General features: G+C 43.8%; 1 protein-coding gene across 2 annotated transcripts in view; it reads right to left on the bottom strand.

The window, feature by feature from the left end:
• Positions 1-26,037, bottom strand: part of NKAIN3 (sodium/potassium transporting ATPase interacting 3) — a 434,621-nt gene that overhangs the window by 136,130 nt on the left and 272,454 nt on the right. The gene's annotated exons all lie outside the window — the stretch shown is intronic.

Genomic DNA, 26,037 nt, shown 5'->3' with positions numbered 1-26,037 from the left:
ACTGTGGGGGCATATCTGGCACTGGGGGCATATGTGTGGCATTGTGGGGGCATATATCTGGCACTGGGGCACTGTGGGGGCATATCTGGCACTGTGTGGGCCTATTAGTAATGGGCATCAGTTGTGCGGTGTAATGAGCATTATGGTGTGGGGAATAATGTGTAACGGGCATTATGGTATGGGTCATATGTATTGGGTGTGTGACGCGTAACAGGCATTACTGTGTAAACTTTGGCCGTGTGCCTTTGGCGTGCAATATTCCAGCCACTCCCCCTAGTGTCATATGACCACGCCCCTGGTCACACCCCTGACCACGCCCATTTTTCGCCGCGCGCCTTCGGCGCGCGGCACAGTACCACTAAGACCTTTTTCCTACTTGCACCACTGATCACACCCTATAAAATTGCATGGATGAGGGCTTTGTACATGTGTGAGATGTTTGAATGGGTGCAGAATGGAATGAGGAGACAGTTCAGGCCTTATATGGGTGGAAAGATAGATGCAGTATGTTTGAGAGGAAGAGGAGCCAGGCAGCAACATTGAGGACATATTAAAATGGAGAGAGGTGGGAGACAGGAATGCCAGATGGGAAGAGATTACAGAAGTCCAATCTGTAGATAACCAGAGAGTGGATGAGAAAGGGTCTCATCCTAGAGACATTTCTTAAATGGCAAAAAAGTCCAGGGATATAGCATTATGTACCAAATGGAATGGATCATGTTGGAGGGTATGGGGGCACACTTTTTTTGTATTGGTGGAAAATATATACAGATTTTGCTACTCCTAGCTTTGCCATTGAATGTCCTAATCAAGGCAAATCTTGTGCAGCAAATTTGCCTGCGGACCATGATGCAATAGGAAAACATGGGGTTGCCCACTAGTCGCAGTCCATGTATTAAATTGCATCCGCTGCCGTGGGTGTGATGAGCATGGCTACATCTGTATTTTCCAGGATATGCACAGCCAGCCATGGTTGTTCCCAGAAAGGCAGGAAACCCCAGTTCATTTGTGGCGGTTATGACATGTAATCACTGGGTCTACATAGCAACTAGTCTAAGAGTGAAGAAGGATATATCAAAGGTCCAAATTGTGTGGGTTATTTCTTGGTCATAGCAGGCCCAGGAGTGGCACGATCACAGGAGGTGGCGGTTGGCAAGGAGCTATGACTTTTTATACTTTTCCTCTATCATTCTGTAAAACAGGCATCAATGGTGATCTACAGTATCAGGCCATACAGTACATCCCTTTCATTATTCTGGCTAGTTCATGCATGCCAGCTCATTCTTGTTTCATCACAGACATACAATTGACATTGACTAAATCTGGCTCTTGTGTTATTTCCATCACAGATCTAGAACCCTTTAAAAAATGGAGTAAGGTAGCTTTGTCTATAGTTCTTCCATTGGGATCGCCAGAGAATGCTGCAAAATCTTTCAGAAAACAAAGCAGTGAATTGAGAATTTAATCTCCTCTTTCAAAATAGATAATGCAACATGTCATCAACTATGAACTTGGCTTGGATTTACAATTTAATTCCAGTTTACTAATGAATCTTTTCTGTGTTAAACCCTGTACTATCATGATGTGCAAGATGTAGCAGTTTTGTCTTTTATTTTCTGCTGCATCCCGTAGAAGTATAAAACTGAAAGACTTTATGATATCACATTATTCGGGAAAATTTAAACTTTTTTATTAATTGAATTAATTTTAAATTTCACAACCACAAAAAGAAAAAAACATAAAAGCAACAAAACCCTTAAAAAAAAAAATCACAAATAAAAACAAGACAAGAAACATGCAGACATGAAAAATGGCATTTACAAGATAGAACCTTAACTCAAATGGCAACGTTCCAATGTTCAAAATAGCAAATACAAATAAACAAGGAAAGAAGCAAGAAAAAACTGCGAGATAAGTATACAACTCACCAGATGAGTGTTGTTGTGAAATTGGGATTATGTTTGTAAGTGTATAAAAAAAAACATAAATACAAATCTTAAGAATGCATAGTACAGGAAAAAAAAGACCGGTTCATCATATTACACCTGTACAATTTTTTTTACCAATTTGGTTGAAAGACATTTCCATTGAACCCAGTGTCCTGGACGAAAGATGTTGATGAAAGATATTGATGACAGACGAAAGACGAATGATCTAGCTACAGTTTATAGGCTCGTTTTGAAAGATATCCAAATTGAGCTGCATGCACAGTTGACAAACAATCTTGATAAACAACTGGCGGGTATGCGCATCATCGTTCGTCGTTCATCTATCGTCAATATCTTTCGTCCAGTACACTGGGTTCAATGGAAATGTTTTTCAACCAAATTGGTAAAAAAAAATTGTACAGTGTGTATGCACCTTTAGACGAAGCGCTAACCAGCAACAAGTCTAGTAGACCAGTTATGCTGGGTACACACCAAGACGACACACCAAGAGTCCGATCCCATCAATCTAGATCCAATTCCGACTGATTGGATGTAGATTGTGTGGTGATTGGGCCCTTTTCTGTCTTGGTGTGGACCAATACTGTTCCGATGCGTGGTCCCGCGGGTCGGTCGGTCGTTATTCAGATCTTACCTGCAGCAGGTAGTATCTGGAAACGACCATACTCCCGGGTGCGGGTCGCCATAGGATCGGACCCGCACACGGTGCACATCGTGCACAAAGTCTGGTGCAGCAACCGCCATGTAAACAGGACTTTTTTGCCACACTACTCCAGGCCTTGGAGGAAAATGTTACCATGTTTGCTTTTGTTTACTGAATTAGCATACATTATGTTTTATTAATAGATTCCATATTTCAATAATGTTCTTTTACACATATGCATAATGCTCATTGAGTCTCATTTGGAAGTAAGTATTAAAAATAAAGCTGTGGGCATCAGTACATGCAAAAGCTGCCAGTATTACCCTGCACAGGAAATTATAAATGTATTTGCCTGCCTTGCATTTCAATATGGTTTGTTCCAGATTTCTTTTTTTTTTTTTTAAGCCCCATACACAGGCTACCCAGTGGGGGGTGCAGGCATTGGCAAGGGCATACACAATTGACAATTAGGGTGGCCAATACTGGGACCGGGCTCAACGGCCTCAAAATTTGAGTTTCCAATCCCAGGATTTTGGGATTAGACTGCGCATTCACAGTCTAATGCAGGGTGCTCAGAAGCTGCCCGGCTGCTCCTGTTCCAGCGTGTGCTGCGCAGGCCGCACCGTCTGGCACACCGCCCATACTTCCCAGCCACAACGGCTGAGTAAATGTGTGGGACGGCCAGTTGGGGGGGGGGGGGTAGTTTTTTGTATAGGGAAGCCAATCCCAGGAATCCTGTGATTGAGCAGTTTTCAATCCCTGGATTGCTGATGCTGGCTCCAAAGCAAGCAATGGCTGGGGGAGCAATGACCCTGGTGCTGCTGCAGCATGGCCATCATTTACGAGGACCTCCCTCATCTGAACATGCTGGAGGAGTGGAGGGGTCATTTACAATGCATGGGAGCTGTCATCGTTAGCGATATTGAGTGTATCACAATCAGGACCAGTGTGCAATGTCTGAGAATCAGAAAGGGCAGGTGGAATTTTCTTTTTACAACGGCATGAACACAAGGGTCCAAGGTCTTATATTGTGTCGTTAAATTATTAAAAAGAGCAGATTGCATTTAAAAAAAGATGTTGGATAAATCAAAATGTGATTCATTATGTGGTTTTATAGCTGCCATCAACTGAATGCTGTTTTTCAAACACAAAGTACAATATTTATTAATTTTACAGTTAATTGCATTCATTATGTGCTGGTTTATTAGTTACTGCAGACCACATTCATTTGGAGTTTCCAATCCCGGGATTTGGGGATTAGACTGAGCATGCACAGTCTAATGCCGGGCAGCATCTGAGCCAGGGACGTGCAGTGATGTAAAGTACCAGAGCCAGATTTGCATACAATATATGAGCCCAGGGATACATTTGGCCCAGGGGCCTAAGTTTATAACAGAGGCCCGGAGGCGAAAATGTGATGATGCCCCCTTCCCCCTACTTTCTTACGGCTAAATTCAAAAAGTGAGAGATTTGGTATGAAATCCACAGTTTTTTAAAGCGGCAATCATTTACACTGCAAAAACAGTTTGATTTTGCAGTGTAAATGATTGGCGCTTTAAAAAACTGGAGATTTCTTACCAAATCTCTCACTTTCCGAATCTCTCATCCTATTACATTTCACCCTATATTTCCACATGGTTGAAAATGTGCTGTTTACAATTATAAATGTACTCAAGGTGGAAAAAGCTTCAAGCGTACACCATGATTAAAATGTCTCCTTCCCATTGCTGGGAAGAGCGATGGGAAGTGCCTGAAGGAAGACTATGCCTATAAAATGTTGTTTTCCCTATTATTTACTGTATATAATGCTACAGAGGTTTGCTTGTGTTCCATAATATAGTTTATTTTGCTTTGCCAAACAACAAACAGTGATATCAATAATAAAGCATGTTGAGACACTAACTTAATCAGAATACAGTTAACCGCTTTGTAAAATAATCCACTGTAGTTCAATTTCAGCGTATTCAATTTTAAACAATACACTTTAGAAATGCCACAAATCCACTGAAATTGGATTAGGCTAAACACAGAATATTCTCCCAAATAAATGTAAACAAAGTCATAATCTGTACATGACTGGAAGACAGGGCCGTATTAAAGGACACAACGGCCTGGGACTGAAAACGTTCAAGGGCCTATAATGAGAAGCAGGGGAGGTGTGACCAGTGTTGTCTCAGTGTGGCCTGTGATGTGTGGGTGTGGCCTGTGATGTGTGGGTGTGCCCAGTGATGTGTGGGTGTGTACGCCCCTATATTGTCTGTCCCAATGTCTCCCTAACTACATAATAGTATTATACTTGCATAATTTTGGACCAGATGTTTCAAGCTTTAAAAAGTGATAAAGTGGAGAGTGATAAACAACCAGCCAATCAGCTACTACAGATGTAGCTGGCCTCATTTAGGCAGGGGCTGGCAAAACTATCGCCAGCCCCCGCCAGAGGGTGCGAGCGCCCAAAACGCTCACGCTCCCAATGGCAACGGAGCTCCCCCCGATGTCCACCACCTCCCCTGCCGTTAGGAACTGATTGGCTGGCTGTTTATAACTCTCCATTTTATCACTTTTTGAAGCTTGTTGCATTTGGCCCTCTGTGAGATGAATGATCATGAGTGAGAAGAGATGCAGGTATATACAGTAGATGGTAGATGAGTAAGAGAGCTGTAATTGAAGTGTGAGAGAAGAGGACTATGAGGACAGGGGGAAAGAAAGCCCTGCTCCAAGGAGCTTAAAATCTAGAGGGAGAAGACATGTGCCATGAGGTGCAGGCAAGGAGGATGACGGCTGGAAGTGGGCATGGCAGAGATGGCCAAGACATGAGTTGGCATATATGAAGAGTGCTCTCGATACTAGGCTCATATTTTAGGCTCGTATTATTTCGTTTTACACATTTTGACATATTCATTAAATAAAAACGCAGCATTTTACAATTTTACATCTCTAAGCCCTGGTATAGCTACTCCACTTGGCCCTAGAACCCAAAAGCTCTGAGCTCTATACACCACCACAATGGTTTTGGAATGGACCAAACAAGATGTACTTTAACTGCAGACTTTAATTTGAGGGTATTTACATCTAAATCAGGTGAACCGTGTAGGAATTACAACAGTTTCAATATGTGCCTCCCACTTTATAAGGGACCAAAAGTAATGGGTCAATCGACTCAAAAGCTATTTCATGGACAGGTGTGGGCTATTCCCTTGTTATTTCATCATTTGCATTTGGAATCTGTTGCTGTCGACTCTCAATATGAGATCCAAAGTGCTGTCACTATCAGTGAAGCAAGCCATCATTAGGCTGAAAAATCAAAACAAACCCATCAGAGATATATCAAAAACATTAAGTGTGGCAAATCAACTGTTTGGAACATTCTTAAAAAGAAATAATGCACTGGAGAGCTCAGCAACACCAAAAGACCCGGAAGACCACGGAAAACAACTGTGGTGGATGACAGAAGAATTAATTAGCTAGTAAAGAAAAACCCCTTCAAAACAGTTGGCCAGATCAAGAACACTCTCCAGGAGGTAGGTGTATATGTGTCAACAATCTAGAGAAAACTTCACAAGAGTGAATACACCACAAGATCCTTAAACAAGGTCCTCAAAAACAGGAAGACCAGATTCGAGTTTGCCAAACAACATCTAAAAAAGCCTTTACAGTTCTGGAACAACATCCTATGGACAGATGAGACAAAGATCAACTTGTACCAGAGTGATGGGAACAGAATAGTATGGAGAAGGAAAGGAACTGCTCATGATCCAAAACATACCACCTCATCAGTAAAGCATGGTGGTGGTAGTGTCATGGTGTAGGCATGAATGACTGCCAATGGAACGGGTTCCCTTGTATTTATTGATAATGTGACTGCTTTCAAATGTAGCATGATGAATTCTGAAGTGTTTCACGCAATATTATCTGCTCATATTCAGTCAAATGCTTCAGAACTCATTGGACAGCGCTTCACAGCGCAGATGGAAAATGACCCGAAGCATACTTCAAAAGCAACCAATTTTTTAGGCAAGTAAGTGGAATGTTGTGCAATGACCAAGTCAATCACCTGACCTGAATCCGATTGAGCTCCCCAGATTGTTGGCTTAAGAAATTGTGAATGTCAACATCGCTACTTAGCATGTAGACATTCATCATGTTGAAAATATTTCAATATGATTATAATTTTAACGAAACCGTCCCAGTGGTACAGCGATCATTTAGCTGCTATTGGGGTTCCAGTGCCTCTGGCAACTCCAAACATGTTTTCTAGGTCTGGTGCTGATGTGACAATAATAGTCAACCAGCAGTGAGTAACTAATCCTAACCTGTAACCTGTAACCATCCACCTAGTAACTAACCCAAACCCTTTCCCGCACAGCGACCATATTGCCAGTGATATTGCACCGTGTGTACACAGCTTAACCCTGATGCTCTGCTCCTGCAGCCTAACCCTAATCAGTGGCGGAACTACCGAGGGTGCAGGGGGAGCAGCTGCTATGGGGACCGGTGGACAGCAAGCACTCCCCTGCCTTTTTCCTGCGTTGGCTCTGAGAAGGGGGAGACCAAGCGGGAAACAGCACTTGCCGGCGCCTCCTGCCCACCCCCAGGGCAAGTGAGGTGGAAAAGCAGGCAGCACCTCCTGTATCCTGTCTCCACCCACCCATAGCATGTGAGCGGGAGAGAGACCTGGTGGGGGAACTGCAGCACTTACCGAGAGAACTGCAGCACTTGCCGGGTCCTCCCCCCTTAGCGCATGTAATGTCCTATCCTGTCTCTATTGTCCTGTCCCTTTTGTGCTGTGCCTATTGTCCTGTACTTATGCCTAATATGCCTTCTACTGTATCATATTCATCCCCCTTTGCTATTCTGACCTCCACCCCTCTCATTTTGGTGAAGGGCTGGGGGGCCCTTTCAAAATTTTGCTATGGGGCCCACAAAGTTGTAGTTATGCCCCTGACCCTAACCCTCTGCTCCTGCAGCCTAAACCTAATCCTCTGCTCCCAAAATGTTGCTAAGGTGCACGCAGAGTTCTAAAATTGCTTACTGGGAAAAAACTTTGCTGACAGATGTTACAGACCAAGGATGTCTAAACCTTTGGTTCTACTGGAGATGCTGAAATTCTTTTGTGATCTGAAAATAACCAAAATGCACACCAGCCAGTGTTCTGTAGCAGAATAAGGTACAATACACCCTCAGATGCTCAAAAACATTTCTGCTGGTTTAGAATAGAATAGAATAGAATCAACTTTATTGGCCATGTATGCTTGAGCACACTAGGAATTTTTTGTGGATTACAGTGCAGCATCAAGCAGGGATGAAAAGGGGGGGGGAGATATTACATATATTACATAAAGACATTACAAGCATTTAATTTCTAGCTACGACTATGGTGGTCAGGTCGCCAAGTAGGGACACGTTGTTTGGCTGTTGATATTGGGAGTGCATTCGCTTTGATTGGATTGTTCAGGTGATGGACGGCTAACTGAAAGAAGCTTCTTGCGGATCTGGACGTTTTGACGGGGATGGACCTGAACCGTCTTCCGGATGGTAGAATTTACAGAAGTATTATGTCCTAATACATTTCTGTAGGGAAGACCACCCCACAGAAACTGCAGAAATATGCCCCCCAGAACCTCCAGCTAATCCAAAGGTAACGACAAATTTATATATACAAAACAATGGAGCTTTAGCACTTGGCCTCTAACAAACACATCTGCTTTCTAGCAATGTCAATAGGTATCCATTTCCTACCAATACCTGGCAAGCACAATTTACATGTGGTAGCCTCAGCCAATAAGAATCAGCCTAATTCGCGTATGGTCTTCTGCGGTGGTCAGCATCTGAGTGTGATCTACTGGTAGACAGTAGATGGTGATCTACACTTTGGGTACCCCTAAAATATAAACAAATATTTGTATATTTCTCCAAAAATCCCTGCATTGAGGAGATAAATTTGGATAACGCTCAGTAAAATTATTTTGTGCTCACGGTGCTAAATTCTACCTAGGCATATAATAAAAACCAAAAAATGCATGCATGTTTAAAACACTGAGCAATTATACAGTACTGTTTATACTCTATGAACAAGACTACTAGTAATCACTGTAACTAATGGACCCCATGCTTTTAGTTTTCCAGTCATGGTAAAAAAAACTTCAGCCTGTTCAACACTGTAGAGTGCGCAGTAGAGCGCAATTCCAATTATCGTAATCAAAACTGCCCTACCAAGCGGTATCCACTCGACCTACTGCATTGACTACCCACCCAGCCGGGTGGGCTCGCTGCCCCCGAGCGGGTGATTGAGGGAAAGGCCTAAGTCAATGAATAGGTGAGCGCATCGAAAACAATCTATATACGTTGCATCAACAGATAATGAAGGCTAAAAAACCTATTAAGCTGCCGTTATTTCCCGCCTATCAGCCAACGCGATTAAACACCCCCCCAAAAAAAACATTATTAACCAAGGGAAGGGAGGGAGGGAAAACTCAGCAGTAAAGAGAGAAAGACTCCTCCCTTTCCTGCCCTAATGTTCCAGCTAACTCTGCCATTCCCTTACACCTTATTGGATCCCCGAGTCACATGCATCCCAAGGGTCACACACACAGCATTGGATGTTTAACCCATTCCATGCCTATTGCTGGCATTACATTAATCATATTGTAGGAAACTAAATGAAAAGTCTATATAACTGAAAGGGTTGGTAGTAAAGTGGGAGGAGGTTTGATGTGTCATCCACACTTTTCTCCAGTTCCCTCCACTCTCTCATAGGGGTTTATTTATAAGATACTAAGATGGGAGTACTATTGATGATGGGATGTGGTTATGGGCAACAAATCAGCATTTATCGATGGGCGATCTGTGGGTGGGCGCATGCAAATGCACCCGCCCACTTGTGGTGACAGTCCCTATGGATCGGGCAGCGTTTATAGAGAACACGCTGCCCAATCCATCTGCAGATATTTCAGCAGATCTACCTATTAGTGTGTACCCAGCTTAAACAGCAGAAAGCCCAACCAACAGACCACAGAGATGCATTAAATAGTAAAACTGAAATAACAAATAAACAAATAAAAGTACTGGAAAAAATATTTCCAGATTGAATTATTAGTATTTTAGTATAATTTCTGTCAGCTTCCAGCAAAATGTATAATATCCCAGTACATGACAGGCATAATTAATCGTTCTCTTTTTATTGCCTTAAGAGCTGACCTCAATTGGAGCAATTGAAATCATCAAATAAAAACGGGCAGTGATCAAAGGCGTATTGGCTTCTTCGCCACAAACGAGTACTTCAATACATTACTTAATCAATAAACGGAAGAGTCTCAATTTAATTTCCTATCTTTTGGGAAGTTGCCATATACTAATTGTCAGAATTACACGTCCGCTAGTTGGCTCAGCGCAGATGTTTATACGCATGACCTGAGACTAACTGGAATACAGATGTAAGTCAATAATGGAGTGTTTCATAAAACGTTTTATGACGATCAATTTGCAGGTTATAAAAATTCCAATAATTTGCTATTGATGTTAAACTCTTTACTAAAATAATTCCCTAGGTGGATTTGTGTATTTACCATCTACATAAATAATTTGGTGGGGAAAAGATTGCAGTAAGTACTGCACAGAAAACATCTCTATTAATACTCCTGTAGCAGATGCATCACTTGACCTATATACAATGCAATTACTTAGCACTTAACGAGTTTGACTTGACATTTGTAGTTGTGTTTTTTTATTTCAATGATTGTAAAACATCAAAACATTTATTTGAATGATATTCAAAAGGAGTCATTGTCTCATAAGGCCTTTCTAGGAACAGTATGGTACAGTGTAGTCACTCATGACAATTGTACAATATTATCTGGGTATGGTATACAAGATCTACACTGTCTACACAGACAGTCATTAGGCTGACCCCATATAGTCGATATGCAACGAGGTCAAACAAGGTATATAAAGTTAGTTTGACAGGTACAAAAAATCAACAGGGTCAAAAGGTAGATGTGAAAAGGGACAACACAAAAAAGTCAACACGATTTTTTAAAAACATTTTTTTGTTTTCGGTGTCGTTTTTTTACGTTTCCCCATATCTAAGCACAACCATTGGAAGCATGTAGCCCCGTGGGCTCACATTTCTTGCCACGCTTCAGCAACGTGGCTTGCACATCTACAGCGGCGCTCACCATAGGTTACAATTCCCATAGTCCACCTGGATAGTAAATCAAGCAACAGCTGGAAAAACATGGATATGATATAGAGTTCGACAATGTCAACAGTCAATCGGTTGACCAATAGCAGTCGACAGTGACTAGGTCGACATCTACAAATGGTCGACATACCATAGGTCGACATTGATGGAAGGTCGACACAAGTTTAAGGTTGACATGGACATGGTCAACGCTCAGAATGTTGACACAAGCTTTTAACTTTTTCTGGTGTCTATGTTGACATATTTGGACATGTACACCATATAGGTGTACCGCGTCCCCTCGCGTGGCTCACTGCGCTTGGCACACTATTATATTCTCACTCTATGCCCCTTTGGATAGTAAAGTATGAACCAAGTCGGTCTAAACAAGAAAAAATCATGAAAAACTTGTGTCGATCCTTAAGCTTGTGTTGAACTTCTGTCAGTGTTGACCTATGGTACTGTATGTCGACCATTTTTAGGCGTAAATGATTACACTTCAAAATCAAACTGGCTGTGCAGAGTAAATGATTGCCGCTTTAAAAAACACCTGGAGATTTCTTACCAAATCTCTCACTTTCTGAATCTCTCATCCTATTACATTTTACCCCATGGGGTCAACCTACTAACCAAGTGACAGTCGACCTCTACACTGGATCCCTACTATCTGTCCAAATTCTTCATATATCCCAAAAGGCTATAGAAGTTTTCTGTCACCTATTGGCGATATACAATTACCAACATCCTAGTTTTAGTGGCTAATAATGAATATTTCCCTTATAAATGTCCCTGGAAACCTGTTCTCCTGGCTCAGGAATACACTTCTCAACAATATCATACAGAGCTCTAGAGGATTGTCCAGATGCTGAGAATTAGGCATCACCTTGATTTACTTTTGAATTACTACATCCTGGAATCCACCTTATCAATGGGATGAATGGAAGCTAAGAGCTCATACACACAATGGGTTGGGATCATCTGATCTACAGCATGATGGTCGACAGTCATTAGATCGGCATGGGAAAAGGTCGACATGGGTCTAGGTCAACATGGGAAAAGGTCGACATGGTTCTAGGTCGAAAGGTCATTAGTTCGACAGGTCATTAGTTCGACAGTGTCTAGGTCAACAGTCAACATGGAGTTTTTCACAGTTTTTTTTACCTAAATGTCAACACAGTCGACATGGACACAGTTTAAAGTGCACCGCATCCCCTCGCATCGCTCGCTGCGCTCACAATGCGTCGGGCACTATTTTGTTCTCCCACCACGCCCTAGTGGATGGTAGGGCATGATATACCGCCTGTCGACCTTTTGACTGTCCACCTAGACACTGTCGAACTAATGACCTGTCTAACTAACGACCTGTCGAACTAATGACCTTTCGACCTAGAACATGTCGACCTTTACCATGTTGACCTAGACCCATGTCGACATTTTCCCATGTTGACCTAATGGTGTCGACCTAATGACTGTCGACCATCATGCTGTAGACCAAATGACCGCATCCCCACACAATTGTGCTCTTATACTGTTTTCTATTGCGTAATTTGTAATTATGCAGTTTTATCTTTAGAACATGGCCTGACATAGGTCTCCTGTATGAACGCATGCTACTGTCTTAAATTACTTGCCTACTTTTTTTTTTTCCTCTCTGGGAGAAGCCTGGAGAGGAGACCAGATACTGAATATCAGGGCTGCGGGACGAGACTGATGTCACCAAGCCCCGCCCCCATGCCAGTCAAATGCTGCAATTCGCGGGTCCACGGATTGGTTGAGGGGATTAAATGATGCTAAATTACACTAATCCAGTATTTGTTGCAGCGGGGAAGGGAGGTGCGGGGGCGATGTGGGAGACTTGCCCACCTTCCCGGGAGGGTAGGCAAGTGTATTTTACTAGTAAGCTCTCATTACATAATTACTGATGCTAGTACAGGTCTAGTTGTGCAAAACATACACAAAAACCAGCAAATATACTCAGAAAAGAAGACTTCTCAATGATATGATAGCAGAGTCTACTGTGGAGTCTGGCGATAATCTAATTCTAGGTACACACTAGACAATATTTTCAAAGATTTGTCCGATTTTGACAGGTCTTAATATCGTCTAGGAGTGTGTATGCTCTATGTCGATGATAATCCTCCGCATCAGTAGTGGCATCCTACATCATCAAGACCGTACGATGGAAGACATCACAAGCGAGTGCCCCCCCTATATCGCTCCAGCAAGTGTGCATGGTCGCGCTGGTTGCACAATGCCTAGTGTGAACCCAACTATTGAGACAATTAGAAGAATTGCCATTGACATACAACTACTGGAACAAAAATATTTCTCTGGTCCATCATGAAATCCACCTAATTTGGCCCAAATCAGACCACACACAATTTTGAAAAGATTACCAAGGGCACAGCAACCAACTATTAGTGGTAGGACTGTATAACATGATGATATACAAGGAAAAATCCAGATATACTGACAACAAACAGCATGACATCAAAGCAGAGAAAAATACTAGGTATTTGTCACCCTGAGTGAGCGCATACATGCAAGCAGGGCAGAAGAATTCATAATTTGTAGGTTGTACAAGCACATACTGTATCACAGGAAATAAATGGTGGGGGAGCACTGAGGCAGAATACAGTCTGTGCAACATTAAATAGAATCGAAAGCTTACCTGAGCTTGAGATTAGATAAGCACCCTGTTTTTGTATGAAGAATTAGTTAGCTGATAGTTTATTGGTGTTTCAGTCAGGGAAAGCTATTGGGTGTGAGATAGAGCAGACAGCCAGTGATAGCAGAGCAGGGGGAGGAGCTTAGGAGTCTATTTAAGAGCTGGCTGAGGTAAATTATTCCTCTTGCTGAATTTTCGGATTCCTGGAGACTGCTGTTCCCTGGTGTCTGATAAGGCTAAGTGCTTCTTTAATTTATTATTTCTCTATTATTCAACCTTTTATTGCTTTCCTGGTCTCTCTCTAATCTTACAACTTCTTTTTCAAGATTTCCTAAATATTTCTGACAACTTTTTCTGTCAGGGAGCGCTGTCACAGTGCGGCCTGTTTGCGCCTTGCGGCCTCATAGCTGCGCGGGTTTGCGTTGGGTAGTGTAGGGGTGTAATTTTCTGTAGGTAGGGTGATGTCGCGTCCTCGTCGCAGTGCTCCCCCTCCCCGGCGTTTGGCTGAGGCGGCGAGGCCGTTGCTGGCAGCCGCGTCATCGCAGGCGGCTAGGGGAGCGCGCATGGCGGCGGCAGCGGCGGGGGGTTCGCGTCCAGCCCCAACTCCCGCAAGTACTTCAGCGGGGGCTAGAGGGAGGGCGCGTGGGCGCAGTGCATCGGCTGGGCGGGCGGCTGCTCGCTCGGCGGGTATGATGAGGTAATGGCGGCCGCGCCTGCCGCGTCGCTGGGTGCGGCTCCCTCGCCGTCTGGCTTACAGGCCTGGCTGGCTAGGGGGGCGCAGGGCAGCAGGGCGCCCAGCAGGGAGGGGAGCCCGCAATTAAGGGGAGACATATCTGTGAGTGGGGGTACAGAGGTGGCGGTTAGCCCCGCCCCTTTATCCCCGGCGGACATTTTGTCCACTGTGGACTACAATGCAGCAAGGGGCATTCTCACAGCCTCAGGGGCTGGAGATATGCAGCAGCAGGTTCAAGCAGTGAACCTGTCCCCTGTGCGCAGCCAGACAGAGGTCAGAGTATGCGACTGGCAGTCTCCCCATTCGGGGAGGGGAACGTTTTCTCCCATAGTGAGGGTCAGGTCCTCACCATTAGCTGTATTTGCACAGCCACCGGCTACCCCGGTATTAGGGCAGGGACCGTTGCCAGTCGCTCCTCCCACAGGGCCCCAGGGGTTTAGTGAGGTTCTAATTAGTCAGCCGTCATTACAGGCTGTTCAGTTCGGGAGCTGGTCCCCGTATTTTAATGCGGCTACGGTCCAGCAGGGCATGCAGGGTCAGTTGTTGGGTGGCCCTCAGTGGTGCAATCCGCAGCAGACAGTTTACCAGCCCCCGGGTCAGGCATGGAGGGGCGTGGCCCCCGGTATGCAAGGGCAGCAGCTATGGGTAAATTCGGGCTATGCTCAGGTACCTGTGGGTTTTTATGGGGGTAGCGGGCAGCAAGGTGTGCCCATTGGGGGTCAGCAGGGAGTTTATCAATTTCCACCCCCTCCCCCAACCCATTCTATAGGGGCTAGGCCTTCTAGTCAGGCAGCAGCGGCGCAGCAAGTGGTGCAGGGCAATGAGCAGAATGGGGGAGCGGCAGGGAGCGGAGAGGTGCCGGGGTCAAGTGTAGTAAGGGAGAATGTGGTTAACACTGCCTCTGTCAGCATTCCTTTACAGGTTGTTTCGGCAGGACCGGATAGTGTTTCAGAAGCTTTGGAGTCAGCGAGTCAAGTCGCGGTGGGCGCACCGTGCGACGCGGGACCATCAGTCGCTGCAGAAGAGCAGGCGGGGCCTTCGTCAGCGGGAGCAGGTGAGAATGCGCAAGCGGCGCAGCTGCAGGTGGCAGTTTCTCATTCTGACAGCTCTACTGATTCATCCAGCTCGGATGGTAGGCCGCGTAAGCTTATGAAGTATTTTGCGCAGAAGATTAGAGGAAAGAAGAAGGAGACAGGAGGTTCTAGGAGTGTAGCCAGTAGTGCAGCCAGGGTAGGCCCAGATGCTTCAGGCGATGCGGTTCACTGTTCTAATACAGCTATTTTGAGGGGTTTGAGATCAAAAATCAGGGACAAGATTAGGAGGGGAAGATTTGTGGATATGTTTTCCATAACACATGAGGCGAAGAAGGCTTTGGATGCAGCAAAGGCTAAGGGCCCGGCTGCGGAGGATGCCAGGAGATCATACGCTAACTGGTTGGCGGGGGCTTACATATTTGCTGCTTGTTACACGGAGTCTAGACCTGCGGAACATTTAAACATGTTTAAATACTTCCATTTAATCCATAGCATGTATGTGTCGGGTAAGCTGAATGCATGGAGGCAGTATGACGAGCTGTTTAGAAAAAAGCAGGATGGGTTAAAGGTTTATAGTTTTGGTTACAAAGACGTGGAGGTGTGGCTGGAAGTTACCCAGCAGACGAGGGGTGTGTTCGAGTTGGGTGCAGTAAGAAAGCAGACTTTTCTTGGTAGACCCGGGTACAATGTACCCGGGAAAGGAAAGTGCTACGCATTTAACAATACACAGTGCGCCAGAGGAGCAGCCTGCAGATACAGGCATTTATGCTTACTATGCGGAGGCGGTCATCCAGCAAAAGACTGTTCAAGGGGAGGGCAGGCAGCGGGAAGAGGGGAGGCTAGACCCAACGTTAGGCAAAGCGGAATCTCCAATTAGGTTTAAGGAGTTGGGGAAGTGGTTGAGGATCTATCCTCTTAGGGAGGAGGCAGCCTTTTTATTAGATGGTTTTACATTAGGTTTTCGTTTACCAATAGTGGACAGGGTGATGGCATCAGCAGCTAGAAATTTAAAGTCGGCTAGAGATTTCCCAGAGGTGGTTGAGAAAAAGGTGGAGAGCGAAGTGAAGTTGGGTAGGATGGTAGGGCCTTTCGAGGAGCCACCAATAGCGGGCCTATGCATCTCTCCGCTAGGGGTGGTTCCTAAGAGGGAACCGGGGAAGTATAGGTTAATACAACACCTATCTTACCCGGAAGGGGGATCAGTGAACGAAGCGTTAGATCAAAGGGTTTGTAGCGTGAGCTATGAATTATTTGATCAAGCGTTGGTCCTAGTGGGCAGGGAGCCCTTATGGCTAAGATAGATATAGAATCCGCGTTCAGGATTTTGCCATTGCACCCGGATTCTTTTAGGTATATGGGTTTTAAGTTAGGGGGCAAGTATTATATTGATAGATGTTTGCCGATGGGTTGTTCGGTTTCTTGTTCTTTCTTTGAGTGTTTCAGCACCTTCTTGCAGTGGTGCATTAAGGCGGGGTGTAAGCAGCAGGGAGTGACTCATTATCTTGATGACTTTTTGCTAATAGGTCCTGCTGGTACGGAGGTGTGTGCAGAGTTGCTTTTTTCAACAAAGGCCTTAATTAGGGTTTTAGGTGTGCCCATAGCGGAGGAAAAAACAGAAGGCCCAGCTGAAAAGATATCTTATTTAGGTATTGAAATAGATACGCGAAAGGGGATGTGCAGGCTTCCAAGGGACAGGGTGGATAGGTTGAAAGAGCAGTTGGAGTCATTTTTAGGGGTTAAAAGGGTCTCGTTGAGGCAATTGCAGTCATTGTTAGGTTTGATGAATTTTGCCTGTAGGGTTATTCCTATGGGGCGGGTTTTTTGTAGAAGACTGGAAAGGGCTACAGTAGGGGCTAAAAAGCCCCATCATCTAGTCAGAATTTCAGGGGAATTGAAAGAGGATTTGAGGGTGTGGCTTTGCTTTGTGCAGGATTTTAATGGGGTCAGGATTTGGCAGAGGCCGGTGAAGAATGAGGAATTGCAGTTGTTTACAGATGCATCAGGAGCAAAGGGATTCGGAGCATATTTTAAGGGGCATTGGTGTGCAGAATCGTGGCCGGATTCGTGGAGGTTAAAGGGGTTTACGGGCAATTTATTACTTTTGGAATTGTTCCCAATTATTGTAGCTGTGGAATTGTGGGCGGGGCAGATCTCAAATAATAGCATTGTCTTTTGGTGTGACAACTTAGGGGTCGTTCACTCGATCAATAACCAGAGGTCAGTTTGCCCGGAGGTAATGCGCTTGCTTAGACATCTCATTTTGCGTTGTTTGCAGGAAAACATTTCCTTTACTGCTAGGCATGTTCCAGGGGTGAGAAACGAGATTGCAGATGCTTTATCTAGATTTCAATGGGATAGGTTTAGGAGGTTGGCACCAGCAGCAGATGCAGAGGGCGTGATTTGTCCTGATCATTTATGGCAGATCATAGAGCCGGCATTGAGGGTTTAGCTCTGAAGGCATTGGCACCAGGTACGCTGAGAACGTATTCAGCGGCTTGGAACGAATGGTCGTTTTTTTCTGCAAGGTTGGGTGAGGGTAGGTGTCAAGAGGAGGCCATGTTGGATTTTGTTTGGTCATGTCATGAAGAAGGAAGGTCTAGAGCTGCAATGTCAGGTATTTTAGCGGGGATTGCTTAATTTTCAAAACTAAAGGGCCTAAAGGACCCAACTAAATCTTTCCTGTTGTCCAGGGCATTGAAGGGTTGGGCGAAGGAGCAAAAGGGGGTAGGGGATTTGAGAAGGCCAATAGATCCGGGTCTGATTCAGGACTTAGTTAAAGCAGTATCGGGAATAGCGTTAGAGGGTTTCGAGGCAGCCTTGTTCAGTTTGGTTTTTGTTTTAGCCTTTTTCGGGGCATTCAGGGTAGGGGAGTTAGTTGCTAGGAGTAAGACGTGTTTGACATCAGGAATCTTGAAGGAGATTGTTTTAATAAAAGAAGACCTTATTTTAGTCAAGATTCAGAGGTCAAAAACAGACCAGCTGGAAAGAGGGCGGTGGTTTTCTATAAAGGCAGAAGAGAAGAAGGAGATATGCCCAGTAGGAATGGCGAGGAAGTTTGAGTAGGTCAGGCCGATCGGGGGCGCTCAGTGGTTAGTACATAGGGACGGGACGCCGCTGACCAAATTTCAATTCTGTAGTGTGCTTAATAAGTGTTTAGTGGCTTTAGGTTTACCGGAGGAGGAGTATGGGTCGCATTCTTTGAGAATAGGTGCAGCTACTTGCGCGGCAGCAGCAGGCGTTTCAGAAGAGGCGATAAAGCGCTTAGGACGTTGGAAATCCGCTGCTTTTAAGTCTTACATTAGGGAAGATAGGTTATAACGAGTGCGCTCCTGGCGAGTTTGTTTTTTTTAGGTAACCCAGGGCCATAAGCCGCCTGCCTTTTATCAAGGGGGATTGGATGGCGTTTCACTTTTTTCCTCTTAAAATCTGAGGTTTTGTGTTGTTCACATCCATCTGGGTCGCCTAAAAAACTGAGTTTTCCTTACCTTGGCTAGTTGCTTTAGCATAAGTTAATTAAGAATAAGTTCTAATGCTATTTTATATAATTTTGTTATAGGTTCGGCTGATGTGGTGGGTAGGGTGTGGATTGTGGGACATTCATATGTGTATTGGGCAGGAAAGCATGAGACTAGTTCAGGGAATAGTAAGGTGAGATGGATTGGTATTAGGGGTCTTTCCTGGTTCGGGATTTGGGATTTATTGTTGGCCTCAGAGAAAAAATGGGGTGCTCCACATGTGCTAGTTATTCACGCCGGAGGCAATGACTTAGGGTCATGCAAGGGCGTTGAATTGATTATAGCAATAAAAGAGGACCTTCAGGGCATGAGAGAAAGATGGCCCGAGGTGAGATTGTGCTGTTCGGAGATAATTCCGAGGAGGGTATGGAGAGGGACACAAGGAGGAGCTGCTTTGGACAGGGTAAGGAGGAAGATTAATGCAGCCGTGTCCAAGTTTATGTGGAGCATTGGGGGTGTTGTGATCAAGCACCCGGAAATTAAATATGAGGCCGTGGAGCTCTATAGAGCAGATGGAGTACATTTGAATAGGGAAGGGATGAAGCTGTTTGTCACAGCCTTGCTTGGGGGTGCTGGATAGGGGAGGGTGATTAGTTTAAAGTGGCGGACTTCGGCCTTCTTTGGTCGGCCTTGTTTTGGCGGAGAGCATGGCTCCTCGGTTTAAAAGAGATTAGCGTGACAGAAATTGACTAGCATTTCCCTGTGACAGTGGCGAGTCGGTCACTACCTTAGGGGGGGACCAGGTCAACATCTGAGGGATGGGCAAAGGCTAGGCCAATTTAGGGGAAATGGAGCTACTCAGTAATGGTCACGCAGGGCGTGGTCGAGGCCACGCCCATTTATTTAGTTATTGCAGAAGCTATTGCCGAGGGGCCATGCTGCTTGGCCACTTTTGATTAATTAATTCAATCCAGCCATTCGATTTAATAAATTCTGGCTGTAAGCTTAATTTTCCAATTTATACAGTTGTCTGAGTCATTATTTATTGTCTACGAGTCCAGTTATTTGTGTCCGAGTCGTTATTTCAATTGCGTCGTTTTCTGAGTAATAAAACATATGGGTGACTTAATAGAATCGAAAGCTTACCTGAGCTTGAGATTAGATAAGCACCCTGTTTTTGTATGAAGAATTAGTTAGCTGATAGTTTATTGGTGTTTCAGTCAGGGAAAGCTATTGGGTGTGAGATAGAGCAGACAGCCAGTGATAGCAGAGCAGGGGGAGGAGCTTAGGAGTCTATTTAAGAGCTGGCTGAGGTAAATTATTCCTCTTGCTGAATTTTCGGATTCCCACCCACCCACCCGAAGTAAGAAAAAATGTTTTGGTTGTGTAAGTCATGTTGAGGCTTGTAAAGGCTGAGGGCCTGGCAAGTAAGGAGCAAGAGGGTCAAGAGAGATTTGCAAAGGCTTAGGGCCTTGCAAGGAGGGAGAGCAAGGTGAAAAGGAGAAGTGCAAAGGCTTAGGGCCTTGCAGGTAAAGTATTCCCACCCACCCACCCGAAGTAAGAAAAAAATTTTTTGGTGGTGTAAGTTCATGTTGAGGCTTGTAAAGGCTGAGGGCCTGGCAAGTAAGGAGCAAGAGGGTCAAGAGAGATTTGCAAAGGCTTAGGGCCTTGCAAGGAGGGAGAGCAAGGTGAAAAGGAGAAGTGCAAAGGCTTAGGGCCTTGCAGGTAAAGTGTGGAGGGCGGAGAGCATGGCTCCTCGGTTTAAAAGAGATTAGCGTGACAGAAATTGACTAGCATTTCCCTGTGACAGTGGCGAGTCGGTCACTACCTTAGGGGGGGACCAGGTCAACATCTGAGGGATGGGCAAAGGCTAGGCCAATTTAGGGGAAATGGAGCTACTCAGTAATGGTCACGCAGGGCGTGGTCGAGGCCACGCCCATTTATTTAGTTATTGCAGAAGCTATTGCCGAGGGGCCATGCTGCTTGGCCACTTTTGATTAATTAATTCAATCCAGCCATTCGATTTAATAAATTCTGGCTGTGAGCTTAATTTTCCAATTTATACAGTTGTCTGAGTCATTATTTATTGTCTACGAGTCCAGTTATTTGTGTCCGAGTCGTTATTTCAATTGCGTCGTTTTCTGAGTAATAAAACATATGGGTGACTTATATGTTCTTGTGTGAGAGCACGTCAGTGACATGCAGAATGCGAGTGATAATTGTGTTACTGTAGCAGAGTCTGAGAAAGGCTGGCATCAAATATTGATTTCTATTTTTCTTAAGGCTACACAGACAATGGAATTGCATCAGGATTTCTAAACATGTGTCTGTGTTGAATCCTCAAGTTAAACACATGTTGAAACACAGTAAAATAATGCTTCTTAACTACTCCTCATTGGGCCTTATTCAAAGTCGCACGCTATGCCGGTATGAGCGCAGCAGATTTTCTTTGTACAAAGTTGCAGATCCAGGGAATGATTAAGGATTCCAGCTGCCCAAGGCTAATACAGAAGCACCCTCCCCCCCATACATTAATTATAATGTATCTTACCTATATGCTGACTGCTCGCTGTCACAGCTCGAACGGTCAGTATTCAACTGACCCCCTGCACACGCCGTTTCCACGTCGCTGGGTTTTGGCAGCGATGTGGAAAAAGCGAGGTTCGCGGCTAAAGGCAGCGGACTCCCTTCATTAGCCTGCGAGCCTCGCTGTTTGGGGGAATCCTCACCGTCATCTGACTTGGAGGGTTCCCCCGGAACATTGAATAGGGTGAGCATCCACTTCAGGGGTTAAACGGCAAGGGACGCTTGTTTTCAGCGATCCCCACCGTTTAACCCCCTTGCTGGCTGCATTAAATGCGGCCCATAATATTCTTTAAAGGTAATTGGTAACAATGTTACATTTTGCAGTTAGCATTGCTTTCATCATTTGAAATCTTTTCATTTTCCAACCGTCAAGAAGCAGAAGAAACATTACCATGTTTTAAAATAAAATTGTTAAAATGATATAGAATTTGACTATGTGAAATGAATTGAAATAATAGAAATGTTTTACCTAGGTACTGTATGCAGCAAACAGTTATGACTAGACAAAGGCATGGAGCTGTAAGTCTGTGTTTCATAACATCTGATTGGAATTTGCATTATCCTATTTAATGAATTATCAAGTTCAGTTTTGCTCAAGTACTCAGTGATTCCTAGAACAATCCACAAAATATAATGGAATCTGTAGCAACTGCTGGTCTTCCTGGTATTTGTACATGTTTTATCAATTGATAAATGCAGATAAATTAGATCTATGACTTCTGTATAAAGTATAATATGCACCTAAAGTACCCGTCTTACACCAGGAATATATAATATGTATTTTGTTAAGGAACGGGGTTCTAATCCTTTCAGCAAATTGCAGCCTTTGATATTGAAATACAGAGTAGATTGCTGACAGGGGACAATGTCTCTGACTGCAAGGATAACCTTACTTTTACAATGTATCCATCTCTTTAATAATTCATGTATATTATTCAAACTTTATGCATTTTGACAGTCATTGATTTCAGAGAGCCCCTGTCTGCAATTTCATGCATGGAAAACATGCTATTTCAGATAAGAATGAAGAGTGTGTAGGCCAGAGAAGATCTCATGCTGGCATACTACAGGCTACAGCAGGTACACTCAGGCCAACCAATACGTATGTTTTGCTGCCACTGATTGGTGGTGCTCCCAAAATTGTTTTGTAGAGGAGACAAAAACCTTTTCTTGCCAATGAGGAGTAATGAACGGTCTGCAGACAAAACTATGGGGGTTATTCTAGTCCACATGCAACACTGCAAAATTTGAAGCATTGGAGTGGATGAAAGGCTGCCCACTGCTCGCACTGCCCCCTGCCCACACTGGTAGGTGTGACCTGGACGGTGAACTAGCAGAGGTTGTCAACTCTCCCCTTTGGCCACATGCGAGGGGATGTGTTCTCATATACAGTATCCCCTCACATGGTACCGAGGTGATTCGACAGCGAAGGGGGCGACCTGGCGACGGGCATTTGACCAGGCCGCATGCTGCATTAAAAGGCTCGCTAGGCAGTGAATGACCGTTGCCTAGCGAGCCAACCTGAATCACCCCTAATATGTGCAGAGAAAAAAATCATATCGTAGGGTCACAAAACATAGGGCCAGATGTATCAAGCTTCAAAAAGTGATAAAGTGAAGAGTGATAAACAGCCAGCCAATCAGATACTACCTGTTATTTTTCAAACACAGCCTGTAACATGACAGATCGGAGCTGATTGGCTGGTTGTTTATCACTCTCCATTTTATCACTTTTGAAGCTTGATACATCTGGCCCTCTGATTCTTAATCTCATACTAGACATCACAAAGGATGAAAATATGTGACTGATCACTACAGATCAGTAATATATTCAATCATGATCAAGGGGTTATGTGCATTAGATATCATTTGGAAAGAGATGAGGACATGATACCTGCACAGCGAGATTTAATTTTGGATAGTACAGAATTTATATTGAAATACAACCATGTCTGGTTTTTAGAATACAGTCTATGTGCAGATTATCAGGACCGCCATGGGCACGAGTTTTGCCCCTGTGTATGCCAATCTCTTTATGAGTTGGTGAGAGTATCAGTACATTTGATGTAACATGGAGCTAGGGGCAAATCTCCTGCTATGGAGTCCGTACATAGACGATATCTAAAAATTTCTCAACCTCAACATATTTGTAGAAAATAATATAAAAAAACAAATACATTTTTGTAGAACAGTGGATAAAAATGGCATAACAAAATACCTTGAAGCTGAAATACAGTATTTCAAAACTCAAGACCAAATACAGGCAACACAATTTCAGGAGAAGCAATATGACAGCGCCATTGTAAAACAAGCATTAGAAAAAAGCGGAATAAACAGACAGAAAAGATCTATAGGAATATGAGGAAAATATATATAGGGACTTAAATTGTGTTGTTCATCACCCAGTATTCTAAACAATTAAAAAAATTACAATATTTCTAAAGGAATCATTTGCCCACAGTAATGAAAGATGAACAATTAGCAGATTATGGTACTGATTCAGTCCCGTATGTAATTTTACGAAATTGTAGAAAATGATTTTCAGACAACTGCGCTTGGGCATGCACAAATACCTAAACTGCACTCACTTGGTGATAAGATAGGGGCGTCATTGGGGGCAGTGATGTGACAAAGCAACATTGCAGGATGTAGCATTTTATGAGAGCGGCCAAGAAGGCGTATGTGTGTCCAGGCTGCTCCGGAGGACGTCACATGTAGTTGCTGCCACCTGAAACATGGCTGGCCTGTACACCAGATTTCAAACAGAAACCAGTGCACAATCATATTCCCCAAAAACTCAGACTTAGATCATTGCTACAAATGTTTTGAAGAATTAATTGTACATTTGTGGTGATTGTTAAGGATGCACCAATGCAAGAATATACAGTACCAAACCCATCAATCATTTCCAATCCAAATATACAAAGAAGACTTACAACATCAATAGCAGACTATCATGCAATAGCAATATTCATCTACCTGGAATGAGCATTTAACAAATAGTATGTACAGTACAGTAGGTAGGACCATAAGACCTTTCAAAGTGCACATTAGCGAGCATATAAATAAAATTTATCTAAACACTTAAAATAATTTCACAATAAGCACCCAAGGAAATTACAACCAGAAGATTTAAATAAAATAAGTGGACAATCTTTACTAACGAATCAGTGTGGATTATGTTAATTAACATTCCACCTATCAAAAACTACATTATCCTGTATAACCCCATTACAAATATTGTATATTAACATTACAGACTGGCAGAGACGCATTGGAGGCTAACAAATAACACAGGAGAACCCTCCTGCTGAAAGCACGCTTTTGAATTACCAGGACTACCAGATTCTGAAATCTGCCGTCATGTGACATGCAAAACAAGTAGCTTCACTGTGAGTGGCTGGAGATGTACCCTGCCAGGTACAACGGGTCAAGATTAGGGATGGACATTGGTGCAGTCACCATCAATGGCGATACTGCAACCAGCCATCGATAGTAACAAACTATGTGATGGATGACCATTGATGTCTTGATTACCTATCAGTGGTCATTCCATTTTCTTTGACTGGCTGGCCTGTGGGCCAATCAGTATGTGTGTGTGTGTGTGTGTGTGGGGGGGGGGGGGCAGGGCTTAACAGAGGTTTCCTTGCACTTTGAAAAAGACATTGGTTTTGCTGTGCCATTGATGGAGGGAAACCATCTGGTTCTCCACCATCGATGGAAAAAGTATTCAATGTCAACCATAAACCATCAATGATTTTGAATCATGGATTCAATCCATAGGATATCCCACTGGTTACCAGCTCTGTGCAGAGTACAAGCAGTCCAGAGTCCTTTTTGTTTCTTAGGGCCAGATGCACTAAGCTTCAAATGTGATAAAATGGAGAGTGATAAACAGACAGCCAATCAACTCCTGTCTGACATTTTTCAAACTCAGTCTGTGACATGGCAGGTAGGAGACGATTGGCTGGTTGTTTATCACTTTTGAAGCTTAGTGCTTCTGGCCCATACTCTGTTGCCCGGTTGCTGGTAGTATTACTGCCGTCACCTCTATTACATCTATAGCCCTTCCCCCGAGCACACTGTATACTGTACAAGCCTGATGCTGATAAATATCTTTCATTCAATCACCAAATCATGAAGTATACCACTTATAAGAGACTGATTACTAGTATTGTAGACTATATCAAGACTTGCAATCTGTGCATATAAAATAACAGATCCATATTATCCATTAGGATTTTAGTTCATTATATTTTAATGACCATTCTGCGTCAACTAATTACCTTGTATTTTATTGTCTTTTAATCGATGAACCCAGTAAATTGCATTGTTAACAATTGATTTGTTTTGTCCATCATCCAATTATTCTATTTGCATAGGATTACATACACATCGGGAGTTAAGTGCAGTACAGTCTACCTTTAACAATGATTGTCTGATAGTTTGGGTCATGTATTAATATGGCAGCTTGCCAGGATCAATTCGGACATACAGCTCAGTGTGTGGGTTAAATATCCAATCTATTCATTCATTAAATCGCCAGAGATTTTTCTTTTGTGATAACACCAGGATTTTGATCCAACACAGAGTGAATATTACACATTCCATAGACATATTTCACCAATGTCACCAATGCATTCTATAGCCATAGGATCTGAAGACAGTACATTAAGGAAACATTCATACCACGCAGCACAATGGGCCTAATTCAGACCTGATCACAGGACAAATCTGTTATCAAAATGGGCAAACCCATGCTGCACTGCGGAAGGGCAGATGTAACGTGCAGAGAGA

Source organism: Crinia signifera, chromosome 5 (assembly GCF_055691185.1).
Source record: "Crinia signifera chromosome 5, ASM5569118v1, whole genome shotgun sequence".
NCBI lineage: Eukaryota > Metazoa > Chordata > Amphibia > Anura > Myobatrachidae > Crinia > Crinia signifera.
The sequence above is the reverse complement of the archived record's forward strand: the minus strand, read 5'-3'. Positions and strand labels throughout refer to the sequence as shown.